The sequence below is a fragment of the Rhea pennata genome, chromosome 1, assembly GCF_028389875.1.
Source record: "Rhea pennata isolate bPtePen1 chromosome 1, bPtePen1.pri, whole genome shotgun sequence".
Taxonomy (NCBI): domain Eukaryota; kingdom Metazoa; phylum Chordata; class Aves; order Rheiformes; family Rheidae; genus Rhea; species Rhea pennata.
Window position 1 is genome coordinate 84,851,577 of NC_084663.1, and position 13,391 is coordinate 84,864,967.

A 13,391-nucleotide genomic window follows, 5' to 3' on the forward strand; every position below is an offset into this window, starting at 1 on the left:
CCCTGAAACTTGGATCTGGAGTCTGTTCTCTGTTGGGTGAGTGATGCCAGACTGTAAGGTGTTTAGAAAGATAAACCCTTTGTTATTAAGTCTTGACTGACTTGCATCTGAATGAAAGCTACCTATCAGTGGTACCTGGGGCCATGAGCCCTTCCTATTGTAGTGGAGTGGACTGATTTGCTTCATGCTAGAGATCTCTTTCTTTCAGCTCCAATGGCACCAGGGATGTCATAGTCACAGTGCCTGATACTGTCGCTGAGTGGAAAGTCAGGATGTTCTGCTTGACTGGGAGGGGCTTTGGCCTTGCTCCGATCGCAAGCCTCAGGACTGCCCAGCCCTTCTTTGTGGATGTGACATTGCCATATTCTGTGATCCAGGGAGAGACCTTCACACTAAAGGCTACAGTGTTCAACTATCTGCAGCAGTGCATACAGGTGTGTAACTGTGATACAGGTAACAGTGTATGGTACAGGCCTCTCATGCCCTGCAGTTTTACAAACACATGTGGCAAATTATCTCTCCTGCATTGCCCATTTACTCACCTGCATCTGTCACTCCCTCAGATCCATGTGGCCCTTACTAAATCCCTAGACTTCCAGGTGGAGCAGTGCAGGACCTGCAGAGACAAAGAATGCTTGTGTGTGGAGGAGTCCAAGATCTTCATGTGGAATGTGACAGCAATCCAGCTGGGTATGGCAGCAGACATGGATGTGGTTTTGGCAAATCCTAAAACTGAAGTGAGAGAGGGAGTGGTAGGTCCAATGAAACTAACAGGAGTTTATGTCCTCTGGATACCAAAGTTTGTTTTTAATGGTCCAAGACCCTTGACTATCACATCTGCTTTCTTTCTCCCCTCTTGGATTGGCCCATCAGAGAGGGCAGGAACTAAATGTGGAGAACCTTTTGAGGAGGTGTGTTACCAGGTGGGGGAGAGGGCTACATTGATGTATATATCTTGTGCTGTGCCCTAGGTGCAATAGGAAGGGGACACTGTGGACCAAGAGACTGCCGAACTTTCTGTTGTTACAAACCCATGTATTGGACCAGAGTCACTGCTGGTGAAGCATTACCCAGTTCTCTCATGCTTAGGGTGTTGGGACAAGCCATCAGCACTGGCTGGTTCACCCTTACCTGCCAAACCGCTAAGGCTATGAAGACTAGCCTCCTGAAGCATCTCAGATCACTATCAGTTAAAGCAAATGAGGTCCATTTGGCCAAAAGCATAAGAAATAGGCTGTGTTAATTTATTTGGCAGGGACTCTGAATATCACAGTCAGGATTGAGGTACTGGATGCCACACCACGCTGTGGGGACAAGAAGCTCTTGCCATCGAACATGAGGCGGAGGCACACTGTGGTCAAACGCTTGCTGGTCCAGGTCAGCATGAGAGCAAAGTCACTTCTCTGCCTGAGTATGAGGGGTCAGGTGATCCCTATTCCTCCACAAGGAGAGACAGGGCTAGGCTAAATACTTTTCTCTCACTTTTTGGCCACGATTAGCATATCAAGGCCTTGACTCAGTTTGCTGTGGTCTCTCCAGGATCTAGCCAAGCCTGTTCCCTTACAGTACTGTTTCTTGAGTTGCACCCGTATGTCGTATTTGTACCATTCCCTATACCTTTCTCTGCCCAGTCATCCATGTACATGGGCTTTCTTGAACAGTGCAGCAGACAACTTCATTGCAGCCCTGCAAAAGGTGATGAGGATGGAATCTCTGAGCACTTGGGCAGTAACTAGTTAATTTAGACCTGAAATCGCTTTTAAATTTTGATACTGTTTGGAAATTTTTTGTGTAATTATGTTTCTCGTGTCCCATGTTGGTGTTCCTGTGCAGCCAGAAGGTGTGCTAGTGGAGAGGACTTACAGCTCCCTGCTGTGCCCGAGAGGAGGTTTGTGGGCAGCTTGGATGGGTCCTGTAGCCTGAAATCAATAAACATGAGAGTATGATTGAACTGGGGGGAGGGGAGGAGCTCATGAATGAATGCTTTCAAATGAGTTTTCACAAAGAAAATTTTGCAAAAAAAGGATAAAAAATTACTTCCTACTTGATGTCCTATTGAATTTGCCACTGAGTATAGGTGGAGAACTCCTGCTCTATAGTCTTTTTTCCACACTGTAGTCCCTGACACTCTGCTGGGGCTTGGCAGTCTCCAGGAAGAGCACCTCCTACCATACCACCCTGACCTTGCAACATTGCAGGTCTTTAGGATGTTCCCCTAATGTGAACCTAATAGTCTGGTAAGCCCTCAGTCTAGCTGCTAGCTGTCATGTAATTTCTAATCTGAAAAGTTCCCAAGCAATGGAGCTTTATGCAATGCTGGGGACAGGCTTTAGGAAGTAACCTGCATCACGAGGATGTAGGCAAGCAGGATGTAGGCAGCATCCCATATGCCTGTTGCCAGCATTGTCCCTCTGGTTAAATGCATTTGGCTTGTTTTTTCATCTAACTTCTCCCTTCTGAGGTTATTAGGAAACATGGCTCAAGACTCTGTGTCCCTTTACCTCCCTGCCAATGTAGTAAAGGGATCTACCAGGGCTTCCATTTCCATCTTAGGTAAGTCATTTCTGTAGTGAGCTTCTGTTACATATGAACATGGATTGACTTGGTGATGATGTCAGAGATCCATTTGACATAAGACTGGTCGAAAGAGAAGATGCTAAGTTTCTATCCTCTGTAAGGTTTACCAGCAGCTGATTTTCAGATTTTTGGATTAGCAATTAGGCTTTAATGTGGAAGAAATCTGCAGAGTAAGATGAAGCCTCATTTTCCTGGCTAGGACATTGGAATAGAGATTCTAAGCTAAGGTTTAACTGAGACTTTGGAAATTTGGCTAGCCCTGTATAGATACAATCATCAAAGATAATAACCATCTATCTGCCTGTTAAGTTTCACTGCTATAATAGAAGCTCCTAGAGAGATGAAATCCACCTCAGCATTACTCAGTTGCAAACGGATTCCTTGGAGAAGCTGCTGGGCGTAGACATACTTACTATTCAGTCCACTTCTTTGTAATAGGCCCATTTGTCCCCATGCTAGAATTGATACAAAGCGAGGCCTGACATAAATGGCCGTGGATATTACACAAGAGGGCTCAAAGGAGGGAGGGGATTACAAGTCTTTCCTGGCTGGATGGGAGACAGCTTCATGGCATCTGACTAGCACCACCACTGTCTTACTAACATTTTGGTACTTGACATATGGCCATGTAGAACAGGCTTCATAGCCTTTCATGCTAAAGACCAGAAACATTTCAACCTTTTCCTAAGTGCTTCTATGTTCATCCGAACAGCAGCGCTGCTCATAGTCATTTACAAATAGTACTTATTATGGTAGGAATCCTTTGGAAGACAAAATCTAATAAGGGAAAATTCCTCAGGGACTCCATTCTAGGGCCACCCTTTATCACCCTTCCCCGAGACTGGAAAGAGGCAGAGCAGTCACAGCTCTCCATTCTGCACTCTGTTGTTTCCTCCTCTTTCTTCTGCTTTCCAATATATTTCTCCTGTGCAGAAATAAAGCCTGAATGTCCAGTGTCTGACTGAGGAGAAATTCAAATAATGTTAAGACTTACTTTGATTCTTAAACCCTTGTGTAGGTGACCTCATGGGGATGGCACTGCAGAACCTGGGCCACCTGGTGCAAATGCCCCATGGCTGTGGGGAGCAGAATATGGTGTTGTTTGCCCCCATTGTCTATGTGCTGCAGTACCTGGAGAAGACAAGGCAGCTGACCCCAGAGATCAGGGAGAGGGCAGTGGGATTCCTGCACAATGGCAAGTACAACAGACCTGCCTTGCTCCTCTGCCTTCTCCTGTGTCCACCCTACTAATAGCCTCTACTCTTACTCTCACTCTGTCACAGTGTTGGCCCCTTCCATATTACCGTGCTACATTAATCACTGTTCCCATCTCCCCAGGGTACCAGATGCAGCTTCTTTATAAGCATAGAGATGGATCCTACAGTGTTTTTGGGCATCAGGATGGAGAAGGGAATACTTGGTAAGCACTGAGGACATCCCTTGCTCCTGATTTTATTCTGTCTTGGCCAGAGCAGCTGATGTGTCTGGGAATAGCTCATAGAATATGATATGTGTTCCTTCTTTTGGATAGAGCCTCTCAGGAACTCTGACATGGAGATAGATTGAGGAGAGTCACTTAGAAAAAGACTGAGGCAGGTCAGCAGAGATTCTGGGAAAGTGGAATATAATGATGTGATCCCATAGAGATGTGAGGTCTCTTTTTCCCTCTGTGGGCATGCTGCTGTCCCATGCAGAACACTAGATTCAACTGTTGCTCTTATTAGCCAAGAGGTGCATGTATTGACAGGGGGAAGATCAGGGAAGAGTGATTAAAGTCATCTGCCAAGGGAGGGAGTTACTTGGGAGATTCTGAAAGATCTGCATTGTCCTGGCTTGGCCCTGTGATATCTGGGCTGGGAGTAATGAAGAAAAGAAGGAAGAAAATGGGGGATTCTGAAGGACTTCAAGATTGTCTCTAGGTATTTGAGAGAAATGATGAAATGACGGGATAAAATACTAGTGCCTGACTTTGTGGAACTAGGCTGAGGGAGAAGAGCCACTTGGGTCCCAAGGCCCATTTCCATGTTAAGTTTGCCTTTCTGTCTGAAACTAACTCTTTCTAAGCTCCCCACTATGTTGATGTTAACTTCAGGGTCAAGCATGGGGAAAGCATTTCACTTTGTCCTTGTGTGTTTCTCTTTCTCTCACAACTCATCCTCTTCCTAGGCTGACAGCTTTTGTAGTCAAGAGTTTCGGCCAAGCCAGGAAATACATCTACATAGATGACAAAAATGTCCAGGATGCCTTGCATTGGCTAGAGCAAAACCAGCTCCCCAGTGGCTGCTTTGCCACCAAAGGGAATCTTTTTCATTCCTCCTTGAAGGTAAATGAGGAATTTACCTTAGGCAGCACATCTGGGGACTGGCTGGCTGGATGTTGTGGCAACAAAGGATTATGGGGATCACAAAGGATACTGGAAAGTCAGTCCTGCAATCCATGTAGTCAGCCCTATAGAAAACAGGGCATGGGGCAGTTACAGGGAGCCACCGCATGAGGCCTTGAAATGCCACCCAGTGAAATATGCTTCAGATCCCAGGCTGATCTGGAAGAATGGACCTGAGAGCCTTAGAGACCCACTTCTAAGAGTCTCAAGTGCTGTAGTGTGTCTGTGTCAGGCTGGAATCCTGCATCTCTGGTGACTAATTCTCTTCACAGGGTGGGACAAATGATGAAATCTCCTTAGGGGCATATGTTGCTATAGCACTGCTGGAATTGGGTCAGCCACTTAAGGTGAGCACACTCCATTCATTTCCTGCTCTCATTTACTCTCCTACACCTGGGCCCAGTATGAGGAAGAAGTCCATAATGGTGTCGTTCTCTAGGCCTAAGTAGGGCATTGCTGTGAGAAAGTAAGTGTTTGGTGAAACTGTGAAGTAATTCCTCAAAAATGGTACCACACTGGCATGGAGTCATAGGGGTTGGTTAAGGAACAGTTGTGGCTATTTCTCACAGTGCACAGTGGGGCTGCACTGCCTGTTTTACCAAGTGAAAATGTTTAATTAGTGGATTTCTCTGAAGCTACATCAACAAAATGTAATCTGGTTCCCTGGAATAAGCCCCATGAAATTAGAGAGCCTGTCCCGCACTTTGCCTCTGTATAAACTTGGCATATGTTTCTTCTTCCAATGCAGGGCAAGCTGATGCAGAATACCTTTGGCTGTCTGCAGCAGGCAGTTCACAACATTACAAACATCTACACAGAAGCTGTCTTGGCCTATGCCTTTGCTTTATCTGGAGATTATGAGACAACCCAGGAGTTGCTGTACAAGTTGGAGGAACAGGCCATCAAATCAGGTGCTGACTGTTTGTTGGGGTAGGGCCTCTCATTCAGCTGCTGGGATCTGGAGTAATGTATCCAAGCAAGATATCCCAACGGCACCTAAGGTGGCCAAACCTGGAGTATATTTGTTAACCTATGCAAGAGGCTTGCTAAGGAAAAAAATGCACCTGCTGTTCTTTCTCCTGTTTGTGCAGTAATTGCACTGCGTGACTGCAGATACAATATGTTATTAAGCAAGCTATGAAAAGGACTTACAAGCATGTTTCCTCAGCCTAGAGGATTTCAGGATCCTCCTGAGGATCCTGAGAGCTAGGACTGGGTGAAGCTCTGCAGAATAAACTGAAGAAAGCAATCCTGGCCTGAGTCCAGAGAATTAGCTGAAAGAGCCATGAAAACACAGCATTTCTTCTTTTCTATTTCTAATATCACAAATTTCATTCTCTCCACATAGAATAAATGCTTTTTTTTCTTCCCCAGGAGGACAAATCCACTGGAGCCCTAAACGAAGCTCCCCAGCTTCCACAGACTTCTGGCCTAGGACTCAGTCAGTGGACATAGAATTGACAGCCTATGTGCTCCTGGCCTATCTCTCAAAGCCACGAGTGCGTGCAGGTGACATGACAATTGCAGCTAGTATTGTGGCATGGCTGATCCAGCAGCAGAATGCCTACGGGGGCTTTGCTTCCACTCAGGTAACAAATAGCTCCCGGTGATTCATATCCTGTTGCATCTGAAGTTGGCGGAATGAATTCTCTTAGGGTCTTCTCTTTTAGAGTTGGTTCCACAGAGTTGATCCTCACAGAGAGGTGACTGTCTCTCCATCTCTAGGACACAGTTGTTGCCTTGCAAGCCTTGGCAAAATATGCAGCAAGGACATTCAGCACATCAGGCCAAGCACTTGTGAGGGTGAAGTCCCAGAGGGGCTTTGGGAAGACATTTCAAGTCACCCGCCAGAAACGACTGCTGTTGCAGCAGGCAGCAGTGACAGAAATCCCAGGTGATTTCTTGGTGCAGGTTCATGGCAGCAGCTGTGTCTTTACTCAGGTAAGGTGGCGGGATGAGAGAGGAGAGGTGGAGGATTATTCCTCTTCTCCTCACATCTCATATCTGGCCTATCTTTTGCACTTCTAATGCTCACTCTGCAGACAGTGCTGAGGTACCATGAGCCTCCCCCACGGACCACCACAACCTTCACTCTGCGTGTCAACACACAGCTGACCAACTGTAGCCAGACCAATATGCATGTCCTCACCGTTCATATCCTTGTCAGGTGACCCCAAGGATCCTGAACTTCTCCAGCAAGTGCCCAAGTCTACTGGGGGACAGCAACTGGGAAAACCTCAAGGCTGAAATGAAGGAATTGTACACTTGGGTCAGACAGGCTGGAGGGGGAATCTGGCAGGTGGAAGGGGTGATGAAAAAATGTGTTGACTACCTCCTGTGAGAGTGAACAGTCCTGTCTTGGCCCTGGTCCCAGCTGGGCAGCCTGGCTTAGGGTCCTGAACACAGAGTATGGTGGTAGAGGGAAGGGAGAACTGGGAAGGACTCTCTGACAGTTTGATCTTCTTCCTCAGCTATGTTGGCAGCAGAGTCACTTCTAACATGGTGATTGTAGAAGTCTCCCTGTTGTCTGGCTTCATCCTGCCTCCAGGATCCAGGATGTTGGTAAGGACCCTTGATCAGAAAAGGAGAAACTGTAGTAGAGGGGTCACAATGCTTACTACTGTTGGAAATTGCCCATTTCAGGCTGTGAGGCAACTATTAACATGAACCCTTTTACTACTGAAATTGAACCAAAGTCTCTCACTTCCCTGCAGAACCCACTAGAGTGGGCTATGGAAGTTCAAAGGTGGTTTGGGTTCTCCCACTGACACTGTTATACCTTGCGACAGGAAGATGTGCTCTTAAGTGTGTTAAACATGAGGATTTGTTTATCAGAAATTCTAAGGAAAGAATCATTTCAATTCGAGCCAAGATTTTTTTCAATTTAGTGATAAAACTGAAAGCTGAATTATTTGCACAACCCCCAGGCAGGTCTTTAAGAGCAGTCTGGCAGACAGTACTCTAAGATAATGACAGTCTTTACTGGTGCCTCTACCTGTTAGCCGACTATATTTTATTCGTATGGCCTTGTGTCCCCAGAGTGGGACACTCTTCTTTAACAGAGTAGGGACAGCATAATTCACCCCTGAGACGAGGCTCATGAGGGATATTCCAGGAAGGACTACCAAATGTATAACCACTAAAACCTTTGTGCAAGAGAAAGACACACTGTGTCTTCAGTCCAACTGGAAGCCCTAAGAAAAGAGCTACAAATTTCTTTATGTTATTGTTTCCTGTCCCAGCTGCAGCGCAACACCATCATTAAGAAAATAGAAGTAAAAGCTGATGTGGTCTACATTTATTTGGAAAAGGTAAATGGAAACAACAGCAGTAAGTCAAGCATGGTGGGAGCAAGAGGCCAGAGGATAGGAGCTGTGTGGGAAGACCAAGACTGGGCTAACAGTTAGGCAAGGACTCTGGTAGAAAGGCATGTAGAGGAACCTTGACTAAATTAACTGTTAATTGGTTAGTATTTTCTATTGCTAACATACATACATTTCTAAAATTTGGAATTTATAATGGATTAGAGAGATCTAGTGCAGGAAAGATAAAGATGAATGTATGATTAACTTTGCTGATTTCTTTCCACCTCTACAAGCTCAGTGATGAATCTCAGATTTTCATTCTGCAACTGGAACAAATAATTGAGATGAAGAACCTGAAACCAGCCATCATTAAAGTCTACGATTACTACCAGCCAGGTTGGCCTGCAGTAGCAGATTCTCCTGCTTCTCTGGGGCTAGGAGCTGGGTTCCTTAGATCTCTGGCCTTTGCTGGGAAAAGGCATTGTGCACTCTTCTCTGTGCACATGCATGTGTGTGTAACTGTCTTCCTCATTTCCTTTTGCAGAGGAGCGAGCCTTGGCTGATTACAATGCTGTCTGCAGTTGAGGTAGGCAGCAGGTCCCTGTGACACACTGTGATAGAAACAATGATGTTTGGAAATTATGAGTCTTGAGTGGGAGAGAGGGAATATCTTTTAGTCACATAAGCAGTAAAAGGCAGAAGAAGGATCGCTATTATTGAGGAGCATATATCCAGCAAGAATGAGGAACAGTGAGTTACCTGTGGCTGAATGTGTGGAGCTAGGCTCAGGGGTCTTTTGAAGTCAGGAAGGAAGCTGAAAGGCTCTAGCCGACAGCAGAGATAGGCACAGCCTCTGTCTAAATTGGAGTGAAGAAAGAATTGCTAACCTAGCGACTATCATCTCATATGGAATGAGAATGCAGAGCTACAATGACCTGTGTGACAAGGGGCCTCAGACCTAAATGGTGTCCCATTTCCCTCCTCCCAGTACATTCATTGCAGGGTGGGAGATAAGTGATTCAGGGAGCCAAAGGAGCAAGCTACACCTGGAAAGATGTAATGTTTTGTTTTGTGGAGCAACATGCCCAGCTGTCAGAAAGGGGATGGCCTGTTAGTACCAGCCTGAAGCCAGGACAAGTCTGGAGAAGTCCCCTCTGAAAGGATAAAACAGAATCTTGATACAGCAAGTGCTGCATCCTGGCATATCCCTCAGACAGAGCACTGCCTGGGGACCTGCCTAGAAAGCCAGTCCCACTACCAGCCAAGACAGGGCTTGTTTCACAGCCTGGTGATAGCCATGAGAAGGGATGAATCATGCCCTCCTAGTGTCTTAGCTTGTGTTCTCCACAGTGCCACATGTCTCCTCAGAAAGGGGAGCCCAAGTTCCCACAGTTGTGACAAAGAAGAGGAGAGGAACTACCACCCAGTGACTCCTGCCTTTGCCCAATGTTTCAGGTTGGGCACCGAATGGAAGGGGATGCTGCAGCTGGGATACTGCCCACATTAAAGTTGAGTGCATGTGGTCTTGTGCCTCAGTGGATGGACTTAGGAATCACCACAATCCAGCAGCTATGCCTGTACTGTGGAAGTCTGGGGGGGGGATGGTGGGGTGGGAGGAAGCATTACATATCTGGGATATGCCTGAGAAGAAGAATTAAAATAAGCATCACCCCTGACTGCTGTCATTGTGCCAGTTGTTGATGAACAACAAACTCGGCCCATGGGGATACCGTTTCTACTGCTACTAATGTACAAACCTGGAAGCTCCTCTATTACTTTTCCTCGCACTTCTCATGGTTTCTCCTATCACTCCCTGCGAAGTCCCTGCAAGACTGCTGAAACTTTTGGGAACAAGGTGCAAATGAACATGCTGTGATAGATGCATCTCCTGCATCCTTTCTGCAAGCTCCCTTGCCTTCAACCCTGCTTTGAAGTTGTCTCCAAATAGTAATACAATGTTATTGAGACTGTAACCCTTCACCCCTTCTCAACAATAGCTCCTTGTCAACTGCACTTAGTAAGTATCTCTAAATGCAGTTGTCGGCTAAGGGAGCTGTTGATCGTATCCCAGGATTCCCCTGCCTCAGCTCAGGATGGTGGGATGATCACCTTTTCCCACTATCAAATCTACCTTGGTGAGTGCTCTACCTTCTCCCGTGTAAGTCCACATTGGAAGGCAGTCCAGTATTGGAAGGACAGAGTTTTAGTCTTGTATATGCTCACAGAACAGAGCTGAGGTGGTCCTGGGTGCTCTTAAGCATGATTTTCCTGGTTTTAGAGAAGAACACTAAGCCTGGATAATCATTCAACCAGACAATTGTCTCCTGACTTTTAATAAGATGCCAGGCATAATCTGAATCTTCATGAAACTAACTGCTTAGGAGGCAATTTTAAGCATTTTCTCTCTCTGCTTCTCTCTTTGCACATTTCCATGTGGTGGCTGGAGCAGAGATGACAAAGGATCGAGGGATAATGGCTGCAGAGGATGGGTCTGCCCCTGTTCCTGTGGAGACAACAAAGGACAAAAGTCTGTGTTGCTGAAGTATTAAAATTAGCCACTAGGAACTTTTTGTGCCTCATGACTAAACAGAACTGCCAAGCCATCAAGGATAGGGTTCTCTCTAACTGGCCCCTTAGCACATTTCAGCCCCATGTGCAAAGTCTAAAGCAGAATCTCCACTAAGATAGTGGGGCTTGTGGCAGGCATCCTAGATGCAACACTAGGCATCAGTGTTGCATGTATACCTATTATCCACAACCGTGAGATGCCCTCAGCAGTGTCTTTCATCCACATGACTCCATATGTTCCACATATTAGATGCCTCATGAAGCAGATGTTTTTCTGCAGCTCATGGACTGCAAATAAGGAAAAATGTGCTTATATCAAAGTTTATGACAAGACCAGACACACAGAATTCAAGCTTTGACTTTGAGAGGCAGTGGGCACAAACTGAAACACAGGAAGTTCTGCCTGAATATGAGGGGGAATTTCTTTCCCCTGAGAGTGACAGAGCCCTGGAACAGGTTGCCCAGAGAGGTTGTGGAGTCTCCTTCTCTGGAGATGTTAAAAACCCACCTGAATGCAACCCTGTCTAACATGCTCTAGGTGACCCTGCTTAAGCAGGGAGGTTGGACTCCAGAGGTTCCTTCCAACCTCAACCACTCTGATTTCTGTGATTTGCCTGTCCTGGAAATAGAATGAGACAGGCGCTCATTTCCTGGTAAGGATCAGAACCCAGGCTTGGTTCTGTGATTCTGTGATTGCAAAAGACCTAGCAATGAAAAGGAGTCAGGCTCTGCAATGAAGGTGAACATGGAGTATTGCATGCACAGGGCTGGAAGGTTTTGGAACGGCAGTGAAAGTGGCCAGTATGGGAACTGTATTGACTTGAGGAAAGTATATTCAATCCTCAATTGCAGGATTGGTGGTAGGACTTGGGAGAGGCAGCCTTTGTTTTCTGAAGCATACCTCCAACTCTGTCATGAGCTGGGCACCTCAAGTGTTCAAGCACAGTTCTCTCTTTTCCTTGTTTTAACCACTGAGATACGAGAATGCACCCTTTGCCCCGCTAACCACTTAACACCCTCAATCTGCCATGTGGCAAGTTTCTTGATTAAGGACCTTAATCTTCATCTCCCTCCCTCTTTATCATCCTCAGGACCACCCCTGTGATGGCAAAAGATGTGCTGGGCCCTCACCTTATTTGAAAGGGACATTGTAGTTCATCACTGTAGTTTTTTTCTGTAAAAGGAGAGGAAAAAGTGCCCATGAGATACGCTCACCAAAAAATCACAACTCAGCATTGTGTCTGTGCATCTAGAACTGGTGTGCCCTCAGTTTACAAGCCATGACTCCTGCCACTGTGACAACTGAAATCACTTGTATATGTCAAAGTTTCTGTGTGCAATTAGCCTAGATTCATCCAAGTCATACAGTCTGCGACCTTTTGAAGCACTGTTACAGGATTCTTCACTTTCTGAAGAAATAACAATCCCTGACACATTTTTAGCTTTTCCTCCCATTAGGGACCCCAGAAAACACAGGTCAAATTATTGTCACTGTCATTATCCCAAGCTATCTCCTCACTTTTCTGACGCCCACAAAATGAATGTCCAAATACACAGCTCTGAACTCCTAGCTTCCTTCTTGTTGGAAGAGTTAGACACTAAGTGGTGCCACCTGCCAGCTTCAAGCTTGCAAGTTTTAGGGGCAAGAGAAAGAAAGATCCACCATCTTGAAGCCCAAGAAGGTAAGTCCACTACTAAAGAGTTTTTAAGGGGAGGTTAGATGAACGTGTCTGAGATGGTATCGGCTTGGACTTGGCAGTTTCAGAAAGTTCCTTCTAGTGTTACATTTTTGAAATTTCTGAAGTCCAGCATCTGAGCTCACCTGGTATGTAGTAATCATAGACCTTGACATTAGCAGGCTTAAGATCCTTCATCCATGTGTCCTGCTGCACCAGCAAGGTGTAGACCTGAAGCTGCTGAGTCAGCTAAAGCCAAGAGATGCAAAGATTACAGCCAGAACCAGAGTCTTGTAAGACAGTCCCTTCAACCTGCTTTCACACAAACTTCTGTTGAGGCCTCAACATTGTAATAGATCTGTTCTGCCTTTCAGTCTGTCTCAGCAGTACCTTTTACTCAACCTCTGTGATCATACACCACTTGGGGGCACTAAATTTAACTTAGTTCATGAAAGATATCAAATTCATGGAGGCAATGAGCACATTCCTATTCATTTTTGCTCTGAACTCCTTCATGAAGGGCTTCTTTTCCTGAGTCAGGCCTCATTTTCTACTTGTTCCTATATAATCACTTTAGATTAGCTTTTATTCTGTAAACTCACACAACCTGTTAGATTAGACAAATACAAGGTGCAGATGAACATCTGCTGGATGGTGATAGTTACATGAGCTGCTGTTCAGTGGATTCCATTCTCTGCCACTTGGCAGCCTAAGCTGAAATCTTTCTCTGCACTGCCTTTCTGCTCTGTGCTGTAGACACAGCAAAAAGAGCCCTTCTGCAAGCCTGATGGAGCCATGCTAAAATAACCTGTTCACTCTCAGGCTATCTTAGCTCAGCTGATACACAGGTGGAGATAAAGAGTCAAATCCCAGAGAAATGTA